Source organism: Saccostrea cucullata, unplaced genomic scaffold (genome assembly GCF_032062105.1).
Source record: "Saccostrea cucullata isolate Sc308-1 unplaced genomic scaffold, CSIRO_AGI_Scuc_v1 ctg464, whole genome shotgun sequence".
Taxonomy (NCBI): domain Eukaryota; kingdom Metazoa; phylum Mollusca; class Bivalvia; order Ostreida; family Ostreidae; genus Saccostrea; species Saccostrea cuccullata.
In genome coordinates this window covers 195999-208791 of record NW_026924659.1, presented here as the reverse complement: position 1 = coordinate 208791, position 12793 = coordinate 195999, and the positions used below count along the sequence as shown (strand labels likewise).

The window sequence follows — 12793 nt, the reverse complement described above, 5'->3', positions numbered from 1 at the left end:
TTCAATCGAGATTTTATTGCAAAACAGTATTACAAATCGAGTTACCGATTTAGTCATCACAGTTTTGTATTACATGTACCAAATTTATTCTGTCACACTTAATTTGGGTAAGAAAGAAACTACATGAATTTTCCGTTAAATATTCGTTCAATGTGTCCGCTTTTAAATTGTATGTATAGCATTATATACTTTATGTGAATCTTTTTTTTTTCTTCTGTTAGACAGACAACTTTTTGATTCATACTTAGTATGTAAAAATTTAAAGACCCTGGCATTTATTTCTTATTTTTACATTCCCAACTTTTAAGTATATTTTTTCTTGCAATATCAGACTCACAAAGTTCTTACCCTACATGCTTTACATATATCTATTAAACTCATCACTCGTCAACCTTTCAGTTATCTGATGTCATAATGCATGTTAAGCCGATGCTTATATAAAATATATATTAATAAAATATTTCATATCTTTATTGACTCAAGTGATTTTAAAAATTTGAGAAATAAGCTAGGTATTTTAAACATTTATTAGTTTAAATAAACTTACTAGATCTGTGAAGGGCTCTAAAAAGTAGAAGGTGCTTTATGGGGCCCTTGGTTAAAATTTGTAAGGATCAGAAATTAAAATCTTACAGGATGAATCCACCCCTTTTATTTTAATGCATGTTTTGAATAGTCATGTACATACTTTTATACTTTTGCATGTAAGAAGAGAACGAACAGTATTCGATCTCAGAAGTCTATAAAACAATACAAACCGAAAGTAGAGCAAACAAGGACCCCCGAAACATCAGATGTGGGATCAGGTGTAATAGAGGAGTGAACATCCTCTGACTACAGGTCACATCCGCCATGCGATCCTGACAAGATCGGGAAATAACGCGAAAATATGTCGACAATTCAGTGTGTAACTAATGGTCTAATAATTAGTATTCATTACGTCAGTCAGCACTTGACTTAATGACATATTGTATTTGAATCCAAAATAGAACTTACATAATGATGACTTAAAACGAGTCTGCTGATATTCTCATCAATTTTTTTGTCAATAATTTACCTCGTTTTAGAAATTGTACACATGTAGAGCGAGCATACTCTTGATATCGAATTAACTAAGAGTTATAAACCCCGTATGCAGCTGTTTAGGATACACTGCTGCAGAAGTAAGGGAAGTTGACGAATGAAAATTTAACGTCATCACGATTTTTATAAAGCATTGTTGTTAGATTATCATTATTGTGTTTATTGTATTTTTCCAGTAAAATACCCAAATAGGAAACAGATCTGTATCTGTGGTATGTTTCAAGCTTATTGGAATATATCTTATCTAGATGTGAAGCTGAAGGTCACAGCAAGTGTTTTTTCTTTTCAAGTATAATCTTTTGAACGCGATTGGCTTCATATAAATACAAAAATAGGTCTGCTAATAAGTTGGCGCAATTGGTACCCATTGGGATTCCAACAGATTTTGGAAGACTTGGTCCACGAAAACCACATTGATATTGTCAAATTTTAGAATTATAAATTACGTTTATAAAATAAAAATAAATAAATTATAAAGAGCAATATATGATAAATGGCCCCTTAAAATGAATCTATTTTACTTTATATATAGCTTTAATTTGTGCAGCTATACATGTTACCTTTATTGGTCATTTTCAAATTGATCAAAATAGCGCTAATTTAGAAATATGACATCATAAAGTTCACATTTTCCCGCCATTTTAGCATATTTTGTATAAAACTGCTTATTTTCAAGCAGTTTTTCTTCCAGAAAATATAGAGCGCAGACTAGAACAAAAAAAAAAAAAGACATATTTTTTGTCTTTTTTGGTTAGATAGCAAAAATAGCATTATTCCTCATGTCATTCACAGCCAGTGATTGCATATAAATATGAAAAATACTTCTAATATGTCCTCTTCAAAATAAATATCAATTAAACATATCTGAATATCATTCTAAAATTTTGATTTTTAGGGGGCCAAAATTGGATCTTATCATATATAGGCCTTTTCCGAAAGTTCCTTGAAATTTTATATCCCCCTTACCCATAGGGTGGTAGGGAGTGATACGTGGCTGCTGTACTCCAGTGACCTTACTCTACTTGTAAAAGAAGTAGGGGGATGGTTCAAGTATTAAAAAAACTATAGCTTATGATTCAATTTGGGGTTACATACGTTATTACATGTAATAGCAAATTTTCTAGCTATCATTATTTTCAATCTCTGCATGTATTTCTCACACACACACACAAAATAGAATTACAATAAAATTGCGAACTGCGCTTGTGGGATGTGGAATGCTTTAAAACGATAAATGAAATACGAAAACAGATTATTTGTTGATAATGTGCAATGTTTCAACATTTAATTTGATATACATCTATATGTATATGGAATTGATACTCAACATTACAGGGGCTTGCTCCCGGATTGTAAAAATATGATTTAAATGATGTGTTTTAATTTAATGTTTTTAAACTCCGGGAGCAAGCACCCGTGTTTTATCTGATATCACATACCACGCTTGACACCTGAAGATAAACATACCAACATAACTCAGATTCGCATAAACATATTTTTCAATTGAAAATAATAACCAATGGTACTTTTTCATTTGTTATTCTGACCGAGCAAATCAGGAAAAATATAACCATGTTAATTAAGTTTTTTCTTAATTTATTTTCAATTAAGTTGCCAATTTTACTGGATAACTAAGAATCTAGTAAGCTAGGTATCCGATTTTATTTTAGATGACCTGGCAAAGTTTTGTCATTAAAAATTCAAAGAAGAAAATGTCCATATAAGGAGAATTCCAAATTAGATCCAGGGTAGGAACAAGGTTTACATAGACCTAAAACAGATGAAAAACAAAAGTTTAAGCACATGGGAGACAGTACCATCAGTAAATGGTTTTGCTTGTTTTACTCGTACAGTGTGTCGAGTTGAGCTAGTCCAACTTCATGTATCATTAGTATTGAAATTCCGAGTTGGACCAGTGCTACACACTTAACTTAAATCTCCTTTTCTCTTTACTATTGGAAAAATAATAGCAAATAAATAATTCATTTGATTACAAATTGTTTACTTGGTTTGTCAGTCATACATTTTGCGGAAATATGTTTCCACATCGTCAAAATTAAGTCAGGGGTTTTGTGTCGAACGCTGCCCTGATTTACAGATATGCTCTTTGTGAGGGGATTCTCCGCTTTAATTGCGATGCACTTGTTTATTTGTTATTTTTAAATTTATTTTAAAAAGAGGAAGAAAGACGAATACTCAACAATTAACAAATTTAGTCTTGAAAGTTGTCTGTCAGCGAGCATGATCCCTTCACAAAGGTGCAAGAGAAATCCATCCCCTTACGGTTAGAGAACCTACGACCTAGGCTATGCAGTAGAACTTCCCCTTTTACCCAACACTTTATTACGAACAAAGGAGACATGAAGACTTTTTCAATGCTATTATCAGCATTGAAAGCCTACAGAAGTGTCAGATAACGCCAAAATTGTAATATTAGTACGTGTACTCACCACCAACATAAAATTCGTTTTATGTCATCATTTGTACTCGGGAAAAAATGATGAGTAGCAGAGCAGTGGAGAAGGCCCAGTTCACAGTAGGAAACTAAAGAATTGTATTTTGAAATTAAAAAACACGCAGCAACATACTTTTTTCTACAGATTCCATTTAAAATATGTTAAACTGACTATTACTTCTCACCTACAGAAGACAAAGAAGAAGTAGTAAATGATTCTTTTTTTACGAAAAAAAGCATTCTGGTTCAGTGGATTAATACCATATTCACTAGTTTTTAAGAGGCAGTCCACCGAAAAACCAGACAGTATTGTATTAATAGGCGGCACATTGAATGTGAGGAATATTTGAGATTTTATTAAAAACAATATCAATGTAGTCTAAAAGGAATAATGTAATTGAAGATTTGTTTGAACATTGCTTATTTAGTAAAATATCCCTGTGTTTTGTGGTTTTGAATTCCCCTATATAAACCATTGAATGTAGGTCAGAAACAAAGAACTGTAATTTCTAGTACATTTTTATCAGGACTATAATTCACACTTAACTAAATCTAGAAATATTTCATCTTTTTGTTTAACAAATAAAATAGGTGGGAAAAACACTTTTGATAGTAGTTTTCTGGCAAAATATATAGACGTTTTTGTGAAATTTTGTGATGCAAGAGTTATCTCCCGTGGCATCGGTAAATCTGCTAAACACCTTTTTATCGGAATCCTAGTGAAATATTTAGAATACACTAAAGAAAATTATTAAACAAAAAATAACTTATTTATTTTCAAAATATAATTCATTTTCGCCTCCAAATGTAAAATTTAATTAAAAATTGGCTATATTATTCAGGTTGAAATCACGTTTCCATTGATGTATCAGTGACGTCATACACTTGACTAATATTGCGTCACAATGAAATAGTTGCCAGTTTTCCAGAGAAGTTTGTAAATTTCTTTGCGTAAAGTGTAAAGAAGAAGATTTAAATGATTTCTCTTTTTCTGTGTAATTACTCTGCTGAATACTTTTTTTATACACGGGCGGCGTCTCATGTAGATGTATTAAAACAAGTCCGTTTTGATAAGTACTTTTACACATGTCTGAGAACTTTTTTTACTGATATACCATGATATGCGTAAAAATAATTAATGGAGTGTTTATAATGAACAATTCTTATAGAGTTTGGAATCAATGATGAATGTTTTAGATTTACGCAACATTCAATTCAACGAAGTTGAGATGTTTACTTCATGATATTTGTAAAAACTTAAAATTGATATATTCACCTATGCAGTCAAATCAAAAGAAACAATCCGAGGTACGAATAAAAATGAAAAAAAAAATTAAAAATGTCATAAGAATATACATGTATTTACTGAATATTATTATAGGATTAAACGTTCTTTTTGAAAAATTTATCGATGTGTAAACTCTTGACATTTTACTCACAAACTGAATAAAAGTGCGAAGCACTTTTATGTTAAGTTTGTGAGTAAAATGTCAAGAGTTTACACATCGATAAATTTTTCAAAAAGAACGTTTAATTCTTATAATTCCAATATCGAATTTTTAAAAATATTCAAATTATTTCTCTTTGAGGCCTCCATACAATCCGTTAGTTCTGGACGGCGTAGGAATACATTTTACCGCAAAGGAACGTAATCGAGATGAATTTCGATAGAGTTCAACTTAAATTGTCAAAACAATCGATAAATAAACTTATAAAGACTTATCGAATGTTGTTTAAGTCAACAAATATCGTAATTACGAGTTTACTTCAGAATAGTTCGTCCTTGACCATGGCCATGTTGACATAAACGACAACTCTCATAGCGAAAGTTGCAGACCGACGACGCCTTCGATTTGCACTTGTTTGTTCAAAGATTGAGGAACAATATAGAAAGTAAATATGAATTTGATGCTTATAGGGCAAGAGTTTGAGGTACGTTTCTTTTCCCTGTCTAAACGATACAAACTGAGTTGATTATCTTCGTATTATGAACGTTGAGACAGCGATTTTTAAAATTCACACTCGTGATCGAACAGTGACATTAACATTTTCATGGCGTCCGTCAGCTGGGCGGCCTAGCATGTCACCAGTTTTGTTTTAATTAATTAAATTTGAAGTTTCTTGTATTTATAATTTATCCAAAACAGACAATAAATAACTGCTTTCGTTGTTTATACGATAAACTACATGTAGAAGCTTAGTCAAAAAAGTAGTTCTGATTGAAAAAAAAATTTATCGATGTGTAAAAATTTTCTTAAACGTGTTCTCGTCCAATCAAAACACAGGAATTCAGTAGATACAATGAAGATTGGAATTATACAGTTATTGACTGGGTATGAGGGCAACATATGATTTGTTGGACCTGAAGGTGAAAATGTTGCCCGAGGCCGCAGGCCAAGGGCAACATTTTCATCTTCAGGTCCAACAAATCATATGTTGCCCGAATCCCAGTCTATAACTGTTTTGTTATACCCTTCACTGCTCACTTAAGATTGATCAATTTTATCAATACACGCTTTACTATCAATTATTTTATATGGAAAATTATGGCTTCTTCAGTAAATATAAAACATCAAGCTGAGAAAGAACAAAATCAATTATAAATCTATTATATCACAAAAATTATTTATCACAAAACATACTCTTCCCTTCTACCTTACCTTGCTGTTAGCAACAACTCATTTAAAATAGCTCCTAACTTCGGCTATTTTCGCGTCGCCGATATTGAACGATGATTATTAATTGTGACGTAACAGACAAGTGACGTTGCGGTCTAACAATTCTTATGTAAGACCGGTCAATAGTGAAATTGTTAGACCGACGTAATAAACATTTCTTTTGTTGGACTTTTTATTAGTAATAAATATATAGAAGGATATTTATAAGGGTATAACAATTGACTATATTGGCCAATTCTAAAAGTTTTCACGTACAATTTAATCATGAAACCCCCCCCCCTGCTTTTTGCTTGCGATTTATCAGCTCTTAAATAATGATACTATATCACTTATTTTCTTATTTATATAAAATCAAAATTTGTAAAAGAGGGAAATACAGGGGGGAAGGCTTTACAGATGACCGGTAAAAAAAAAACTTGGATCAAGTTGAGACTGTACATATAAAATATTTTCTGTATATAGCCAAGTTTAATCAATTTCGTCACTGATAGAATTTAATTCTTTAATTCCTGAGAAAATAGAAAAAGAAATTTTACTTGGAAATAAGATAAATAATGAAATTATACGTAGAAAGCTGTCTGCTCTCAGTTGTTGCATGATGCACGTACAAATACATTTTTTGAAATACCTAGTATCAATAAATCAAACATGCTTTTACATGTAATCTTCATGTACGTAAAAGACATTAGTAATTTAAATAATATATACATTGAATCTATGGTTACAGTCAATTAAAAACAGAAAACTGATTGAAAAGAAATAAAAGAGAAGCATATTTTTCTGATAAATTATAATGAAGAACCAAATAGAGGAAATATTTCTAATTTTACGGTAAAAACCGACCCAGATTGAAATAAAACCGATCACGATTGAAAATAATGCAAAATTAATAAATTTATCAAACGAAAGGCACCTGCCACCTATATAATATGTAAAATAATAAATAAAGTAATTCTTAAACAACATTGCAACAAAAGAGCCAAATTTAACGAAACAATTATAGTATTTACTTCCCGATATAATTCCGATCGGGATCGGTTAAATTAGGGGAAAATCATAAATAATAGGTAAATTTGACTCCTTTTATTTCTCTCAATATACCTGTTCCCACCAATTTTATTAAATGACTCAAAAGTTTGTACTTTGTATTCATAATAACATGAGGAAAACATTCTGTCATAGTAATGTATTGGATTTTATAACGTATCGAAAATTGGATACTGAATTCAAAAAGTAACTTGTTAAACTCAATTTTGGACCACATATTTTTTTCTAAAGAAATATAATTTGGAGTCTTATTCATTATAAGATAAATGATAAGAGTCTATGCTATAAATAATATTGATTGACACATCCAGCTTTTGAGTATCTGTTACATGTAAAACAAAATAAAAACGTAGTAATTGTTTTACCCTCAAGTTGACCTTTTTGCACTTAAAATTAGGCATTTACCAAAAATAGGACTAGAAGACCACTAAATTTTTTTTTGATGTTGTCATGTGTAAACAATTACTATACTTAAGTCTACATGCAAAAAATAATTAAAATCCATGGCATGCGATGTGCCACCTATCGCCTGGTTTTTCGGTGGACTGCCTCTTAATTATTTCCCGGGCCTGGAGGAGTGTGTGTTGCTTCCTTTGAACAAACATAAATTCCCTCCATACTCTGTGCCAAGTTTGGTTCAAATTGGTCCAGTGGTTCTGAATAAGAAGATAAAATTGTTCAATGTTAACAACAGCGTCTAAGATAAAAGACAATGAACAATTTTTTGATCTGAAATATTTATTTGAACATTTAACTCAATAACTTAAAATTGGTTATTTGAATTTGTATATTTTTGCACATTTTGGTTTGTTTTAGGCATGAATGATGCAAAATTAAGTTCCTAAAATATATTCAGATATCTTTAAATTATCTTATATACCATATACATGTATTTCTATGAAATTAAATGTTCTGTTCTTTTTTTTTTTTTTTTTTTTTTTTTTTGTCTATGCAATTCATAATAAATCTCAATTTTCCATAATTATGATGAAATATACCATTATTTACTCTATACGTTTCTGTCTCTCAATTCATTTGATACACAAGAGGATTTTTCATGTTTATTTTAGCTATCAACAAATAGGTTGATGATACAAGGATTTCAACAGCCTCCTTAAAAGACATCATTACAAATTATGTGCAATCACCTTGTAAACGAATTGATCTATCATAAGTTGAATATCAACTGAGATACTATTATTTCTTAAACTTGCAAGGCTTTGAAAGTTTGTGCATGTTTTTAAATTTGTCCATTTACAGTTACGACTCTTTGGTAGAGGATGTTTACTACTCCATGGAAATTGATCTCACACGAGAAAAAAATGAATTGAATCATTAGAAAATCTTCTGAAGAAACTATGGGCCTGGAAAGCTAAAACTGATGAGGAAGTTTCCTGATGTTGTGTAGATTCAAAATTAATCAAATAATGTCCCTGGGGTTAAGATGGGACCTCATTATTAAACTGATATGTAGAGGAAATATATTTCAAAATCTTTACAAGAACCACTGGGCCAGAAAAGCTGAAAACAATGTGAAAGTATATCCAGAGGAAGTGTAGATTCTAAATTGTTCAAATTATGGCCCCTGTGGGTAGGGTAAGGCCATTATAGGGAATCATAATTTTACATTGAAATATATAGTATTTTTTATCTTCTTAAAAACCAATGGGCCAGAAAAGCCAAAACGTGTGGAAGCTTTATAGGTTAGTAAAGATTCTAAATTGTTTAAACCATGGCACCTGGGCTATGATTATTTGCCAAATAATAAGGAATCAAAGTCTTACATTTAAATATCCAGACAAAATATTTTAAAGTCTTCTTCTAGGGAACCATTAGGCTAAAAAAGGTGAAACCAATTTAAAACAGAAATTTACTAAACCGTGGAATAGGGTGTGGCTACATGGTGAAAATCTTGTGCAGAAAAGGGATCCAAAGGTGAACATTGTGGCCTATGGGCCTCTTGTTCTAATAACCTCGTACATATACATGTTTAGGGTGGTACAATAAGGTGCATTTGAACATACTTTTGACGTTAAATCATGGAAAAATCATAGCTTTCATTTTTCGATGAAAAATGACGAAAGTCAGGTATGTTTTATTCCTATCTCAGAAAAAGTAAATGTATCTGTATTGCCCATAGTCTCTCAGAAAAATTTTTTTATATCCTACTATTTGCTTTAAAAATTCGCTAATATTGTTTTTTCAACAATAGGGAAAACCATGAGGTTCTTGAAAAGTTCACACTGGTTCACACGATTTTCAGGGGTCTAATATATTTCCAGATTAAACCTCTTAACGTTGTTAAAGATTAAAAATTGTATGTTAATTTGCTGATCTACCAATTAATACTTCGGGAAGCCTCTACAACACTGTCCTCGATTTCGTTGTGATGCATGTTTGTCAAAGTTGAAAAAACAGAGAACATTATTTATATGACCAAAAGATTCTTGAGTACTAGTATTGTCTGGAAATGAAGGTTTTACCTACAAATAAAATATATGAGTAACGACCTGGATATTTGATCTTTTGATCTAAAAATTTAAGGGGTCTTCCTTTGGCCACGGGGTCTTGTAGTGTCGTACAAAACTTCACCGCAAAAGGTCAAAGACTTCTCGAGATATTGCGCGGAAATGAAGTGTTAAAACTGACAAAAATTTTAATCTATGACCTTTGATCTTTTTTACCATTACCTTTTTTACCTCAAAATCAATAGAGATCTTCCTCATGCTATAGGGAGTTGTTGAGTAAATTTCTTTGCAAAAGCGCAAAGACGCAAAGGCTTCTCGAGATATTACAAGTGTTACAGACTCACAGAAATACAGACGGACGGACAGACAGACCAAAATTAATATCCCCTATTTCATTGGAAGCGGGGGAAAACTATTAAGATCTATGAAGGTTATATCCACACTATGTATTTATGCTGTTGATTTAAGGTCAGATGACATGCACCTTCCTCGAAAATGTTTATTTCCAAATATTTCGTCATTGAAGTAAAGCTAATTAAAAAACTATCCTTACAAAACATTTAGGGATCTTATCAGGCATTTGCACAAGATATCGGAGGATGATATTCCTTTTAAAACCTTTATGGGTAATATTTTGAATTGCCAACGTCACAACTTTAGGTGTAATAATTTTATTAAAACATATTGAAAACAATTTTGGGGGTTTCTTTTGATTATTTTTATTATTACTGTAAATATTTTCCCAGCCATCTGTGAAATTCCTGGAAACGAAATTAGGTGGAATAATAATAATTAGACACCCCACCTTCTTGTTTGTTCCCGTGACATAGTTATATACCGAATACAAAAATAACTGTCAAAAGGTTTGTGAATTAACCGACAATTAAATCATGCAAGCATACTGTTCCTGACACCATATGTTTAAAATTTAAACACAATTAATGAAAGGAAATGCATACCTATTTAATTGAAATAACCAGGAAACAATTATTTTAAAATTTGATTATGAGTTTTGATTATGTAATAATAGGAATTGGAAATCATATCTTTCAAATTCTTACAATGCATTGATTTTTTTTTAAAGTAAGATAAAGAAAAATAGAACATTGATCTTTAAAAGAAATTTTATTTAATTAATACTTAAATTTGAGGGTTTCTTTGCATTGTTGGCTTTTTTAACACTGATTTGGTAACCAGCGATTTGAGAAACATTTAAGATATTTACAAAATAAGTTGATACTAGAACCAAACTCTTCAATATATTGCTGGAATATTAGGTTATTGCAGGTGTAGATTTTCATTTTGCTACTTTTAAAATTCTTTATCGTTTGAAATTAATCTATAGAATTATAATCTTGTTTTAACCATATTTTATTTATCCTATCACGTTTGTCATGTGTGCTGTAATTAAATACAATATACGTAATTCAAACAAGATTGGGGAATCAGATAGCATCATAAATAAAAATAAACCAATTTACTTCCTTCAGTATCCAAATAAAACTGAAGTGGGCGAATGACTCTTATAGATCTTAGATATATTTTTAATAGAATCACACGACGAAGAGCTAGTCCTTTTTCCCTAATTCCGACTTTGAGCTTAAAAGAAAAAATGACATTTCTGAGTATTTCCTTGATTTTGTTTTCACAAGGAGTTTTTGTTTTCTCACGCTGCTTAGGGTGAGTTTTTTTAACATTAAACAGAAATGTACGATTAATATTTCTACAAGTCAAAGACACAATAGTTTATATTTTTAGGAAGGATGGACTGCTAAATTGCTGCTCTGGAACAGTATGGGACAATCTTAAACAACATTGTGTCGGTGCGTTTTTTAAGTTTACAATAAAATTACATTTAAAAGAAAAAACTATTTGTCTGATTGCAATCAATGTAAATTAAAGTTTTGACACGTCCTAACTTTTGAAGAATTTGAGCATTTTTTTGTTTAATGTATAGAATGCGACCCTGGATATTATGGTTTGAACTGTACAAAAGTATGCCAATACCCCACATATGGGAAACTCTGTCAGCTTCAGTGTTTCTGCGCGATAGAGTTCTGTGATATTGCTACTGGCTGTGAAATTGAGAAAGGTTAAAAATTTTTTTATAATATATTCATTTTAATTATCTTTTTTGCAATCTGTTTTCGTCCGTCGGCGAGCGTTTTGTGTCGTTTGTAAACATTTTTAGCTTTTCTTAAATCACTCAGAAAATTTTACCAGTTTTTATGAGCAATGTGGGGAGGGGCCAAATATTGAAACAAGAGGCCCAGGGGCCACAGCGCTCACCTGAGCACATCGGGCTTTAAGTTGGCTTTTGCCCCCCCCCCCCCTCCAGGTTTCATCATTTGAACAAACTAGAATCTACACTACCTGAGGATGATTCCAAATAAATATCACTAATCATAGCTTTGAAGTACTTGAAAAGAAGATTTTAAAAGGTTTCCCTATATATCCCTATATAAAACTTGGGTCGGCCATTTTCGCCCCAAAAGTAACATTGCCCCGGGGGTCATGATTTGAACAAACTTGAATCTACACTACCTGAGGATGATTCCACATGAGTTTCATCTTTCCTGGCCCAGTGGTTCTGGAGAAGAAGATTTTTAAAGATTTTTCCTATATATTCCTATGTAAAACTTGGGTCGGCCATTTTGGCCCCACCCTTGCCCCGGGGGTCATGATTTGAACAAACTTGAATCTACACTACCTGAGGATGATTCCACATGAGTTTCATCTTTCCTGGCCCAGTGGTTCTGGAGAAGAAGATTTTTTAAAGATTTTTTCTATATATTCCTATGTAAAACTTGGGTCAGTCATTTTGGCCCCACCCTCGCCCCGGGGGTCATGATTTGAACAAACTTGAATCTATACTATCTGAGGATGCTTCCACATGAGTTTCATTTTTCCTGGCCCAGCGGTTCTGGAGAAGAAGATTTTTTAAAAATGCCATTAATTTTTAATTGCGTGGCCCTTCATTTGAACAAACTTGAATCCCCTTTACCCAAGGATACTTTGTGCCAAGTTTGGTTGAAATTGGCCCAGTGGTTCTTGAGAAGAAG

The 12793-nt window shown here is 31.7% G+C and overlaps 1 long non-coding RNA gene across 1 annotated transcript; it reads left to right on the top strand.

Annotated features, from left to right (window-relative positions):
• Nucleotides 1-11340: 11340 nt before the first annotated feature.
• Nucleotides 11341-11802, top strand: LOC134266985 (uncharacterized). Its single transcript, XR_009992074.1, has 3 exons — nucleotides 11341-11411; nucleotides 11490-11554; nucleotides 11689-11802. It is a non-coding gene; the product is annotated as an uncharacterized LOC134266985 (long non-coding RNA).
• Nucleotides 11803-12793: the final 991 nt, after the last annotated feature.